This window comes from Oncorhynchus gorbuscha, linkage group LG03 (assembly GCF_021184085.1).
Source record: "Oncorhynchus gorbuscha isolate QuinsamMale2020 ecotype Even-year linkage group LG03, OgorEven_v1.0, whole genome shotgun sequence".
Classification (NCBI taxonomy): Eukaryota; Metazoa; Chordata; class Actinopteri; order Salmoniformes; family Salmonidae; genus Oncorhynchus; species Oncorhynchus gorbuscha.
Genome location: NC_060175.1, coordinates 63,164,104 through 63,177,098, shown reverse-complemented (window position 1 = coordinate 63,177,098; position 12,995 = coordinate 63,164,104). Strand labels below are relative to the sequence as shown.

The window sequence follows — 12,995 nt, the reverse complement described above, 5'->3', positions numbered from 1 at the left end:
AAACGGTTCGGAAGCTAGAGATGTTTTAGTGAGAAGACCGATTATAGGTATGTCTCGTAGTTTGACAAAAAACGATCTCGGTCCACCATCTTTCACTGCAGATATGGAGGGGTAACATAAGCAGTTGTGGAGGATGGAGACGGAAACGCTGAGTCTCAATCTCTCTCGTTGAACACTGATCTATTTGAATGGGTATTTTCAACATTAATTTACTTTGATTCACGTACCTTTGCGTCATTTGACTCAAAATAAACGAGTTCCATTCTTTTTGAAGTCTTATTTTTTCATCTCTCCTTAAAAAACGATTTGATCTCATTTTGCACTATATTCATTTATAAAAACTCGTCATCAGTTAGCAGTCGCGACTGAAGAAGACAGAATGTGAAAGACACAGCAGATGAACTACAGAAGATTTGAACTGAACCATGGTCAAGAGTTTGGAAGACTGTCATGCTCACAAGTAAAGCACAAAACACTCACATGATGTTCAATCGTTCCAAGCACCGTGGACACGTCAATCGATATCTTCACTGACATTGCTGCAGAAAGAAAGAAAAACACACTTTGGACATAAGGCTCGTTGGTCTAGGGGTATGATTCTCGCTTAGGGTGCGAGAGGTCCCGGTTCAAATCCTGGATGAGCCCTTTTGCAGATCCTTGAACAAGCTCAGACAGGCAGATCTTTGACCAATGGTCGGAATGCCAACTATCACCTCTTGGGCGCAGGACAAGGATGGCTGAATGGTTTTGGCGATGGACTGCAAATCTATTTTGATATGCACTTGTTGGTTCAACGTCGCACAACATTTATTATTTTAGATAAACTGAAGAATGTAGGAGCAATTCTAACTGCCACGAACAACGATAATGATTCAAATGTAATACACTTGAAATGACATCCAGGGCCTAAAACTAATGAATTTTTCATGCTCTGCATTGGCCAGGGAATCGAACCCGGGTCAACTGCTTGGAAGGCAGCTATGCTCACCACTATACCACCAATGCTATGTGCTAGTCATTAGCAACATGGAGACATCGACTCATATCTTGACCGTCATTTTTGTGGAAATTGATCATTCTTTGACCAAAAGGATCGTTGGTTTAGGTGTATGATTATTGCTTAGGTTGCGAGAGGTCCCTGGTTAAAACATCTATCATTTTAATCAGTACAGGTTACCTTCAAATTAGGCCGTGACACTTGTGGGGGAACGTAGGGCAAAAACGGAGAACATTGCGACAAGTGGGGTCACATTACTTTGAAGCCCAAAGATTTTGGATTCTACAAACAGAAGTTGGCACATAGACTGTTCTGACTTCAGAGGAGTCTCCTGACACTTGTGGGGTATGTAGAGAAAAAATCGAGAATACCACCGTGTTCGTGAGGCTCTCCCCTTTCCAGAGAGTGGTCATACTGAAATTGCAGGTCAAACGGTTCGGAAGCTAGAGATGTTTTAGTGAGAAGACCGATTATAGGTATGTCTCGTAGTTTGACAAAAAACGATCTCGGTCCACCATCTTTCACTGCAGATATGGAGGGTAACATAAGCAGTTGTGGAGGATGGAGACGGAAATTGCTGAGTCTCAATCTCTCTCGTTGAACACTGATCTATTTGAATGGGTATTTTCAACATTAATTTACTTTGATTCACGTACCTTTGCGTCATTTGACTCAAAATAAACGAGTTCCATTCTTTTTGAAGTCTTATTTTTCATCTCTCCTTAAAAAACGATTTGATCTCATTTTTTGCACTATATTAATTTATAAAAACTCGTCATCAGTTAGCAGTCGCGACTGAAGAAGACAGAATGTGAAAGACACAGCAGATGAACTACAGAAGATTTGAACTGAACCATGGTCAAGAGTTTGGAAGACTGTCATGCTCACAAGTAAAGCACAAAACACTCACATGATGTTCAATCGTTCCAAGCACCGTGGACACGTCAAAAAATCTTCACTGACATTGCTGCAGAAAGAAAGTAAAAACACTTTGGACATAAGGCTCGTTGGTCTAGGTATGATTCTCGCTTAGGGTGCGAGAGGTCCCGGGTTCAAATCCCGGATGAGCCCTTTGCAGATCTATTTGAACAAGCTCAGACAGGCAGAAACACTTTGACTTCACTCTTGGGCGCAGGAGTCAAGGATGGCTGAATGGTTTTTTGATTCTTTGGTGCAAATCTTATGATTTTGATCTCCTTAACTTGTTGGTTCTTTGCACTCATTTATTAATTTAGATAAAAAGAATCTATCATTCTAACTGCCACAACAGTAACGATAATGATTCAAATGTAATATTTGAAATGACACAGCTGGGCCCTTAAAATATGAATTTTTTCAGGCTCTGCATTGAATCAAACCTTGTTGGTCAAGTTTGGAAGACTGGCAGCTATGCTCACCACTACAAAACACAGGGTCCCTAACATATGATGTTCAATCGTTCCAATGTGCTAGTCAATTTAGCAACATGGAGACACTGACTCATATCTTGACCGTCATTTTGTGGAAATTGATCATTCTTTGACCAAAAGGATCGTTGGTTTAGGTGTATGATTATTGCTTAGGTTGCGAGAGGTCCTGGTTAAAACATCTATCATTTTAATCAGTACAGGTTACCTTCAAATTAGGCCGTGACACTTGTGGGGAGCGTAGGGCAAACGGAGAACATTGCGACAAGTGGGGTCACATTACTTTGAACCCAAAGATTTTGGATTCTACAAACAGAAGTTGGCACATAGACTGTTCTGACTTCAGAGGAGTCTCCTGACACTTGTGGGGTATGTAGAAAAAATCGAGAATACCACCGTGTTCGTGAGGCTCTCCCCTTTCCAGAGAGTGGTCATACGAAATTGCAGGTCAAACGGTTCGGAAGCTAGAGATGTTTTAGTGAGAAGACCGATTATAGGTATGTCTCGTAGTTTGACAAAAACGATCTCGGTCCACCATCTTTCACTGCAGATATGGAGGGTAACATAAGCAGTTGTGGAGGATGGAGACGGAAACGCTGAGTCTCAATCTCTCTCGTTGAACACTGATCTATTTGAATGGGTATTTTCAACATTAATTTACTTTGATTCACGTACCTTTGCGTCATTTGACTCAAAATAAACGAGTTCCATTCTTTTTGAAGTCTTATTTTTTCATCTCTCCTTAAAAAACGATTTGATCTCATTTTGCACTATATTCATTTATAAAAACTCGTCATCAGTTAGCAGTCGCGACTGAAGAAGACAGAATGTGAAAGACACAGCAGATGAACTACAGAAGATTTGAACTGAACCATGGTCAAGAGTTTGGAAGACTGTCATGCTCACAAGTAAAGCACAAAACACTCACATGATGTTCAATCGTTCCAAGCACCGTGGACACGTCAATCGATATCTTCACTGACATTGCTGCAGAAAGAAAGAAAAACACTTTGGACATAAGGCTCGTTGGACTAGGGGTATGATTCTCGCTTAGGTGCGAGAGGTCCCCTGGTTCAAATCCTGGATCTATCATTTTGAACAAGCTCAGACAGGCAGATCTTTGACCAATGGTCGGAATGCCAACTATCACCTCTTGGGGCAGGACAAGGATGGCTGAATGGTTTGGCGATGGACTGCAAATCTATTTTGATATGCACTTGTTGGTTCAACGTCGCACAACATTTATTATTTTAGATAAACTGAAGAATGTAGGAGCAATTCTAACTGCCACGAACAACGATAATGATTCAAATGTAATACACTTGAAATGACATCCAGGGCCTAAAACTAGTGAATTTTTCATGCTCTGCATTGGCCGGGAATCGAACCCAGGTCAACTGCTTGGAAGGCAGCTATGCTCACCACTATACCACCAATGCTATGTGCTAGTCATTAGCAACATGGAGACATCGACTCATATCTTGACCGTCATTTTTGTGGAAATTGATCATTCTTTGACCAAAAGGATCGTTGGTTTAGGTGTATGATTATTGCTTAGGTTGCGAGAGGTCCCTGGTTAAAACATCTATCATTTTAATCAGTACAGGTTACCTTCAAATTAGGCCGTGACACTTGTGGGGAACGTAGGGCAAAACGGAGAACATTGCGACAAGTGGGGTCACATTACTTTGAAGCCCAAAGATTTTGGATTCTACAAACAGAAGTTGGCACATAGACTGTTCTGACTTCAGAGGAGTCTCCTGACACTTGTGGGGTATGTAGAGAAAAATCGAGAATACCACCGTGTTCGTGAGGCTCTCCCCTTTCCAGAGAGTGGTCATACGAAATTGCAGGTCAAACGGTTCGAAGCTAGAGATGTTTTAGTGAGAAGACCGATTATAGGTATGTCTCGTAGTTTGACAAAAAACGATCTCGGTCCACCATCTTTCACTGCAGATATGGAGGGGTAACATAAGCAGTTGTGGAGGATGGAGACGGAAACGCTGAGTCTCAATCTCTCTCGTTGAACACTGATCTATTTGAATGGGTATTTTCAACATTAATTTACTTTGATTCACGTACCTTTGCGTCATTTGACTCAAAATAAACGAGTTCCATTCTTTTTGAAGTCTTATTTTTCATCTCTCCTTAAAAAACGATTTGATCTCATTTTGCACTATATTCATTTATAAAAACTCGTCATCAGTTAGCAGTCGCGACTGAAGAAGACAGAATGTGAAAGACACAGCAGATGAACTACAGAAGATTTGAACTGAACCATGGTCAAGAGTTTGGAAGACTGTCATGCTCACAAGTAAAGCACAAAACACTCACATGATGTTCAATCGTTCCAAGCACCGTGGACACGTCAATCGATATCTTCACTGACATTGCTGCAGAAAGAAAGAAAAACACTTTGGACATAAGGCTCGTTGGTCTAGGGGTATGATTCTCGCTTAGGGTGCGAGAGGTCCCGGGTTCAAATCCCGGATGAGCCCTTTTGCAGATCCTTGAACAAGCTCAGACAGGCAGATCTTTGACCAATGGTCGGAATGCCAACTATCACCTCTTGGGCGCAGGACAAGGATGGCTGAATGGTTTTGGCGATGGACTGCAAATCTATTTTGATATGCACTTGTTGGTTCAACGTCGCACAACATTTATTATTTTAGATAAACTGAAGAATGTAGGAGCAATTCTAACTGCCACGAACAACGATAATGATTCAAATGTAATACACTTGAAATGACATCCAGGGCCTAAAACTAGTGAATTTTTCATGCTCTGCATTGGTCGGGAATCGAACCCAGGTCAACTGCTTGGAAGGCAGCTATGCTCACCACTATACCACCAATGCTATGTGCTAGTCATTAGCAACATGGAGACATCGACTCATATCTTGACCGTCATTTTTGTGGAAATTGATCATTCTTTGACCAAAAGGATCGTTGGTTTAGGTGTATGATTATTGCTTAGGTTGCGAGAGGTCCCTGGTTAAAACATCTATCATTTTAATCAGTACAGGTTACCTTCAAATTAGGCCGTGACACTTGTGGGGAACGTAGGGCAAAACGGAGAACATTGCGACAAGTGGGGTCACATTACTTTGAAGCCCAAAGATTTTGGATTCTACAAACAGAAGTTGGCACATAGACTGTTCTGACTTCAGAGGAGTCTCCTGACACTTGTGGGGTATGTAGAGAAAAATCGAGAATACCACCGTGTTCGTGAGGCTCCCCTTTCCAGAGAGTGGTCATACGAAATTGCAGGTCAAACGGTTCGGAAGCTAGAGATGTTTTAGTGAGAAGACCGATTATAGGTATGTCTCGTAGTTTGACAAAAAACGATCTCGGTCCACCATCTTTCACTGCAGATATGGAGGGGTAACATAAGCAGTTGTGGAGGATGGAGACGGAAACGCTGAGTCTCAATCTCTCTCGTTGAACACTGATCTATTTGAATGGGTATTTTCAACATTAATTTACTTTGATTCACGTACCTTTGCGTCATTTGACTCAAAATAAACGAGTTCCATTCTTTTTGAAGTCTTATTTTTTCATCTCTCCTTAAAAAACGATTTGATCTCATTTTGCACTATATTCATTTATAAAAACTCGTCATCAGTTAGCAGTCGCGACTGAAGAAGACAGAATGTGAAAGACACAGCAGATGAACTACAGAAGATTTGAACTGAACCATGGTCAAGAGTTTGGAAGACTGTCATGCTCACAAGTAAAGCACAAAACACTCACATGATGTTCAATCGTTCCAAGCACCGTGGACACGTCAATCGATATCTTCACTGACATTGCTGCAGAAAGAAGAAAAACACTTTGGACATAAGGCTCGTTGGTCTAGGGTATGATTCTCGCTTAGGGTGCGAGAGGTCCCGGGTTCAAATCCCGGATGAGCCCTTTGCAGATCCTTGAACAAGCTCAGACAGGCAGATCTTTGACCAATGGTCGGAATGCCAACTATCACCTCTTGGGCGCAGGACAAGGATGGCTGAATGGTTTTGGCGATGGACTGCAAATCTATTTTGATATGCACTTGTTGGTTCAACGTCGCACAACATTTATTAATTTAGATAAACTGAAGAATGTAGGAGCAATTCTAACTGCCACGAACAACGATAATGATTCAAATGTAATACACTTGAAATGACATCCAGGGCCTAAAACTAGTGAATTTTTCATGCTCTGCATTGGCCGGGAATCGAACCCAGGTCAACTGCTTGGAAGGCAGCTATGCTCACCACTATACCACCAATGCTATGTGCTAGTCATTAGCAACATGGAGACATCGACTCATATCTTGACCGTCATTTTTGTGGAAATTGATCATTCTTTGACCAAAAGGATCGTTGGTTTAGGTGTATGATTATTGCTTAGGTTGCGAGAGGTCCCTGGTTAAAACATCTATCATTTTAATCAGTACAGGTTACCTTCAAATTAGGCCGTGACACTTGTGGGGAACGTAGGGCAAAACGGAGAACATTGCGACAAGTGGGGTCACATTACTTTGAAGCCCAAAGATTTTGGATTCTACAAACAGAAGTTGGCACATAGACTGTTCTGACTTCAGAGGAGTCTCCTGACACTTGTGGGGTATGTAGAGAAAAATCGAGAATACCACCGTGTTCGTGAGGCTCTCCCCTTTCCAGAGAGTGGTCAGAGTTTGAAATTGCAGGTCAAACGGTTCGGAAGCTAGAGATGTTTTAGTGAGAAGACCGATTATAGGTATGTCTCGTAGTTTGACAAAAACGATCTCGGTCCACCATCTTTCACTGCAGATATGGAGGGTAACATAAGCAGTTGTGGAGGATGGAGACGGAAACGCTGAGTCTCAATCTCTCTCGTTGAACACTGATCTATTTGAATGGGTATTTTCAACATTAATTTACTTTGATTCACGTACCTTTGCGTCATTTGACTCAAAATAAACGAGTTCCATTCTTTTTGAAGTCTTATTTTTTCATCTCTCCTTAAAAAACGATTTGATCTCATTTTGCACTATATTCATTTATAAAAACTCGTCATCAGTTAGCAGTCGCGACTGAAGAAGACAGAATGTGAAAGACACAGCAGATGAACTACAGAAGATTTGAACTGAACCATGGTCAAGAGTTTGGAAGACTGTCATGCTCACAAGTAAAGCACAAAACACTCACATGATGTTCAATCGTTCCAAGCACCGTGGACACGTCAATCGATATCTTCACTGACATTGCTGCAGAAAGAAAGAAAAACACTTTGACCAAAAGGATCGTTGTATGATTTCGCTTAGGTGCGAGAGGTCCCGGGTTCAATCCTATGAGCCCTTTGCAGATCCTTGAACAAGCTCAGACAGGCAGATCTTTGACCAATGGTCGAATGCCAACTATCACCTCTTGGGCGCAGGACAAGGATGGCTGAATGGTTTGGCGATTTTGGACTGCAAACTATTTTCATATGCACTTGTTGGTTCAATCTCGCACAACATTTATTTTTAGATAAACTGAAGAATGTAGGAGCAATTCTAACTGCCAGGATAATGATTCAAATGTAATACACTTGAAATGAGAAAAACATCCAGGCCCTAAAACTAATGAATTTTTCATGCTCTGCATTGTCGGGAATCGAACCCGGGTCAACTGCTTGGAAGGGCTATGCTCACCACTATACCACCAATGCTATGTGCTAGTCATTAGCAACATGGAGACACGTCATATCTTGACCGTCATTTTTTGGAAAATCATTCTTTGACCAAAAGGATCGTTGGTTTAGGTGTATGATTATTGCTTAAACAGAGGTCCTGGTTAAAACATCATCATTTTAATCAGTACAGGTTACCTTCAAATTAGGCCGTGACACTTGTGGGGAAGTAGGGCAAAACGGAGAACATTGCGACAAGTGGGGTCACATTACTTTGAAGCCCAAAGATTTTGGATTCTACAAACAGAAGTTGGCACATAGACTGTTCTGACTTCAGAGGAGTCTCCTGACACTTGTGGGGTATGTAGAAAAATCGAGAATACCACCGTGTTCGTGAGGCTCTCCTTTCAGAGAGTGGTCATACGAAATTGCAGGTCAAACGGTTCGGAAGCTAGAGATGTTTTAGTGAGAAGACCGATTATAGGTATGTCTCGTAGTTTGACAAAAAACGATCTCGGTCCACCATCTTTCACTGCAGATATGGAGGGGTAACATAAGCAGTTGTGGAGGATGGAGACGGAAACGCTGAGTCTCAATCTCTCTCGTTGAACACTGATCTATTTGAATGGGTATTTTCAACATTAATTTACTTTGATTCACGTACCTTTGCGTCATTTGACTCAAAATAAACGAGTTCCATTCTTTTTGAAGTCTTATTTTTTCATCTCTCCTTAAAAACGATTTGATCTCATTTTGCACTATATTCATTTATAAAAACTCGTCATCAGTTAGCAGTCGCGACTGAAGAAGACAGAATGTGAAAGACACAGCAGATGAACTACAGAAGATTTGAACTGAACCATGGTCAAGAGTTTGGAAGACTGTCATGCTCACAAGTAAAGCACAAAACACTCACATGATGTTCAATCGTTCCAAGCACCGTGGACACGTCAATCGATATCTTCACTGACATTGCTGCAGAAAGAAAGAAAAACACTTTGGACATAAGGTCGTTGGTCTAGGGGTATGATTCTCGCTTAGGGTGCGAGAGGTCCCGGGTTCAAATCCCGGATTTTTGCAGATCCTTGAACAAGCTCAGACAGGCAGATCTTTGGCCAATGGTCAGAATGCCAACTATCACCTCTTGGGCGCAGGACAAGGATGGCTGAATGGTTTTGGCGATGGACTGCAAATCTATTTTGATATGCACTTGTTGGTTCAACGTCGCACAACATTTATTATTTTAGATAAACTGAAGAATGTAGGAGCAATTCTAACTGCCAAGAACAACGATAATGATTCAAATGTAATACACTTGAAATGACATCCAGGGCCTAAAACTAGTGAATTTTTCATGCTCTGCATTGGTCGGGAATCGAACCCAGGTCAACTGCTTGGAAGGCAGCTATGCTCACCACTATACCACCAATGCTATGTGCTAGTCATTAGCAACATGGAGACATCGACTCATATCTTGACCGTCATTTTTGTGGAAATTGATCATTCTTTGACCAAAAGGATCGTTGGTTTAGGTGTATGATTATTGCTTAGGTTTGCGAGAGGTCCCTGGTTAAAACATCTATCATTTTAATCAGTACAGGTTACCTTCAAATTAGGCCGTGACACTTGTGGGGAACGTAGGGCAAAACGGAGAACATTGCGACAAGTGGGGTCACATTACTTTGAAGCCCAAAGATTTTGGATTCTACAAACAGAAGTTGGCACATAGACTGTTCTGACTTCAGAGGAGTCTCCTGACACTTGTGGGGTATGTAGAGAAAAATCGAGAATACCACCGTGTTCGTGAGGCTCTCCCCTTTCCAGAGAGTGGTCATACGAAATTGCAGGTCAAACGGTTCGGAAGCTAGAGATGTTTTAGTGAGAAGACCGATTATAGGTATGTCTCGTAGTTTGACAAAAAACGATCTCGGTCCACCATCTTTCACTGCAGATATGGAGGGGTAACATAAGCAGTTGTGGAGGATGGAGACGGAAACGCTGAGTCTCAATCTCTCTCGTTGAACACTGATCTATTTGAATGGGTATTTTCAACATTAATTTACTTTGATTCACGTACCTTTGCGTCATTTGACTCAAAATAAACGAGTTCCATTCTTTTTGAAGTCTTATTTTTTCATCTCTCTTAAAAAACGATTTGATCTCATTTTGCACTATATTCATTTATAAAAACTCGTCATCAGTTAGCAGTCGCGACTGAAGAAGACAGAATGTGAAAGACACAGCAGATGAACTACAGAAGATTTGAACTGAACCATGGTCAAGAGTTTGGAAGACTGTCATGCTCACAAGTAAAGCACAAAACACTCACATGATGTTCAATCGTTCCAAGCACCGTGGACACGTCAATCGATATCTTCACTGACATTGCTGCAGAAAGAAAGAAAAACACTTTGGACATAAGGCTCGTTGGTCTAGGGGTATGATTCTCGCTTAGGGTGCGAGAGGTCCCGGGTTCAAATCCCGGATGAGCCCTTTTGCAGATCCTTGAACAAGCTCAGACAGGCAGATCTTTGACCAATGGTCGGAATGCCAACTATCACCTCTTGGGCGCAGGACAAGGATGGCTGAATGGTTTTGGCGATGGACTGCAAATCTATTTTGATATGCACTTGTTGGTTCAACGTCGCACAACATTTATTATTTTAGATAAACTGAAGAATGTAGGAGCAATTCTAACTGCCACGAACAACGATAATGATTCAAATGTAATACACTTGAAATGACATCCAGGGCCTAAAACTAGTGAATTTTTCATGCTCTGCATTGGTCGGGAATCGAACCCAGGTCAACTGCTTGGAAGGCAGCTATGCTCACCACTATACCACCAATGCTATGTGCTAGTCATTAGCAACATGGAGACATCGACTCATATCTTGACCGTCATTTTTGTGGAAATTGATCATTCTTTGACCAAAAGGATCGTTGGTTTAGGTGTATGATTATTGCTTAGGTTGAGAGGTCCCTGGTTAAAACATCTATCATTTTAATCAGTACAGGTTACCTTCAAATTAGGCCGTGACACTTGTGGGGAACGTAGGGCAAAACGGAGAACATTGCGACAAGTGGGGTCACATTACTTTGAAGCCCAAAGATTTTGGATTCTACAAACAGAAGTTGGCACATAGACTGTTCTGACTTCAGAGGAGTCTCCTGACACTTGTGGGGTATGTAGAGAAAAATCGAGAATACCACCGTGTTCGTGAGCTCTCCCCTTTCCAGAGAGTGGTCATACGAAATTGCAGGTCAAACGGTTCGGAAGCTAGAGATGTTTTAGTGAGAAGACCGATTATAGGTATGTCTCGTAGTTTGACAAAAACGATCTCGGTCCACCATCTTTCACTGCAGATATGGAGGGGTAACATAAGCAGTTGTGGAGGATGGAGACGGAAACGCTGAGTCTCAATCTCTCTCGTTGAACACTGATCTATTTGAATGGGTATTTTCAACATTAATTTACTTTGATTCACGTACCTTTGCGTCATTTGACTCAAAATAAACGAGTTCCATTCTTTTTGAAGTCTTATTTTTTCATCTCTCCTTAAAAAACGATTTGATCTCATTTTGCACTATATTCATTTATAAAAACTTCGTCATCAGTTAGCAGTCGCGACTGAAGAAGACAGAATGAAAGACACAGCAGATGAACTACAGAAGATTTGAACTGAACCATGGTCAAGAGTTTGGAAGACTGTCATGCTCACAAGTAAAGCACAAAACACTCACATGATGTTCAATCGTTCCAAGCACCGTGGACACGTCAATCGATATCTTCACTGACATTGCTGCAGAAAGAAAGAAAAACACTTTGGACATAAGGCTCGTTGGTCTAGGGGTATGATTCTCGCTTAGGGTGCGAGAGGTCCCGGGTTCAAATCCGGATGAGCCCTTTGCAGATCCTTGAACAAAGACAGGCAGATCTTTGACCAATGGTCGGAATGCCAACTATCACATCTTGGGCGCAGGACAAGGATGGCTGAATGGTTTTGGCGATGGACTGCAAATCTATTTTGATATGCACTTGTTGGTTCAACGTCAACATTTATTATTTTAGATAAACTGAAGAATGTAGGAGCAATTCTAACTGCCACGAACAACGATAATGATTCAAATGTAATACACTTGAAATGACATCCAGGGCCTAAAACTAGTGAATTTTTCATGCTCTGCATTGGTCGGGAATCGAACCCAGGTCAACTGCTTGGAAGGCAGCTATGCTCACCACTATACCACCAATGCTATGTGCTAGTCATTAGCAACATGGAGACATCGACTCATATCTTGACCGTCATTTTTGTGGAAATTGATCATTCTTTGACCAAAAGGATCGTTGGTTTAGGTGTATGATTATTGCTTAGGTTTAGAGGTCCCTGGTTAAAACATCTATCATTTTAATCAGTACAGGTTACCTTCAAATTAGGCCGTGACACTTGTGGGGAACGTAGGGCAAAACGGAGAACATTGCGACAAGTGGGGTCACATTACTTTGAAGCCCAAAGATTTTGGATTCTACAAACAGAAGTTGGCACATAGACTGTTCTGACTTCAGAGGAGTCTCCTGACACTTGTGGGGTATGTAGAGAAAAAATCGAGAATACCACCGTGTTCGTGAGGCTCTCCCCTTTCCAGAGAGTGGTCATACGAAATTGCAGGTCAAACGGTTCGGAAGCTAGAGATGTTTTAGTGAGAAGACCGATTATAGGTATGTCTCGTAGTTTGACAAAAAACGATCTCGGTCCACCATCTTTCACTGCAGATATGGAGGGGTAACATAAGCAGTTGTGGAGGATGGAGACGGAAACGCTGAGTCTCAATCTCTCTCGTTGAACACTGATCTATTTGAATGGGTATTTTCAACATTAATTTACTTTGATTCACGTACCTTTGCGTCATTTGACTCAAAATAAACGAGTTCCATTCTTTTTGAAGTCTTATTTTTTC

General features: G+C 41.6%; 11 non-coding genes across 11 annotated transcripts; 4 read left to right on the top strand and 7 right to left on the bottom strand.

The window, feature by feature from the left end:
• Positions 1-932: 932 nt before the first annotated feature.
• On the bottom strand, positions 933-1,005 carry trnag-ucc. Its single transcript has one exon. It is a non-coding gene; the product is annotated as a tRNA-Gly (tRNA).
• Positions 1,006-1,998: 993 nt separating this feature from the next.
• On the top strand, positions 1,999-2,068 carry trnap-agg. The gene has a single exon. It is a non-coding gene; the product is annotated as a tRNA-Pro (tRNA).
• Positions 2,069-3,770: 1,702 nt separating this feature from the next.
• On the bottom strand, positions 3,771-3,842 carry trnag-ucc. The gene has a single exon. It is a non-coding gene; the product is annotated as a tRNA-Gly (tRNA).
• Positions 3,843-4,829: 987 nt separating this feature from the next.
• Positions 4,830-4,901, top strand: trnap-agg. The gene has a single exon. It is a non-coding gene; the product is annotated as a tRNA-Pro (tRNA).
• A 287-nt stretch (positions 4,902-5,188) lies between these two features.
• Positions 5,189-5,260, bottom strand: trnag-ucc. The gene has a single exon. It is a non-coding gene; the product is annotated as a tRNA-Gly (tRNA).
• A 986-nt stretch (positions 5,261-6,246) lies between these two features.
• On the top strand, positions 6,247-6,317 carry trnap-agg. Its single transcript has one exon. It is a non-coding gene; the product is annotated as a tRNA-Pro (tRNA).
• Positions 6,318-6,603: 286 nt separating this feature from the next.
• On the bottom strand, positions 6,604-6,675 carry trnag-ucc. Its single transcript has one exon. It is a non-coding gene; the product is annotated as a tRNA-Gly (tRNA).
• Positions 6,676-9,396: 2,721 nt separating this feature from the next.
• Positions 9,397-9,468, bottom strand: trnag-ucc. The gene has a single exon. It is a non-coding gene; the product is annotated as a tRNA-Gly (tRNA).
• Positions 9,469-10,457: 989 nt separating this feature from the next.
• Positions 10,458-10,529, top strand: trnap-agg. Its single transcript has one exon. It is a non-coding gene; the product is annotated as a tRNA-Pro (tRNA).
• A 287-nt stretch (positions 10,530-10,816) lies between these two features.
• Positions 10,817-10,888, bottom strand: trnag-ucc. The gene has a single exon. It is a non-coding gene; the product is annotated as a tRNA-Gly (tRNA).
• A 1,333-nt stretch (positions 10,889-12,221) lies between these two features.
• Positions 12,222-12,293, bottom strand: trnag-ucc. The gene has a single exon. It is a non-coding gene; the product is annotated as a tRNA-Gly (tRNA).
• Between the last annotated feature and the right edge of the window lie 702 nt (positions 12,294-12,995).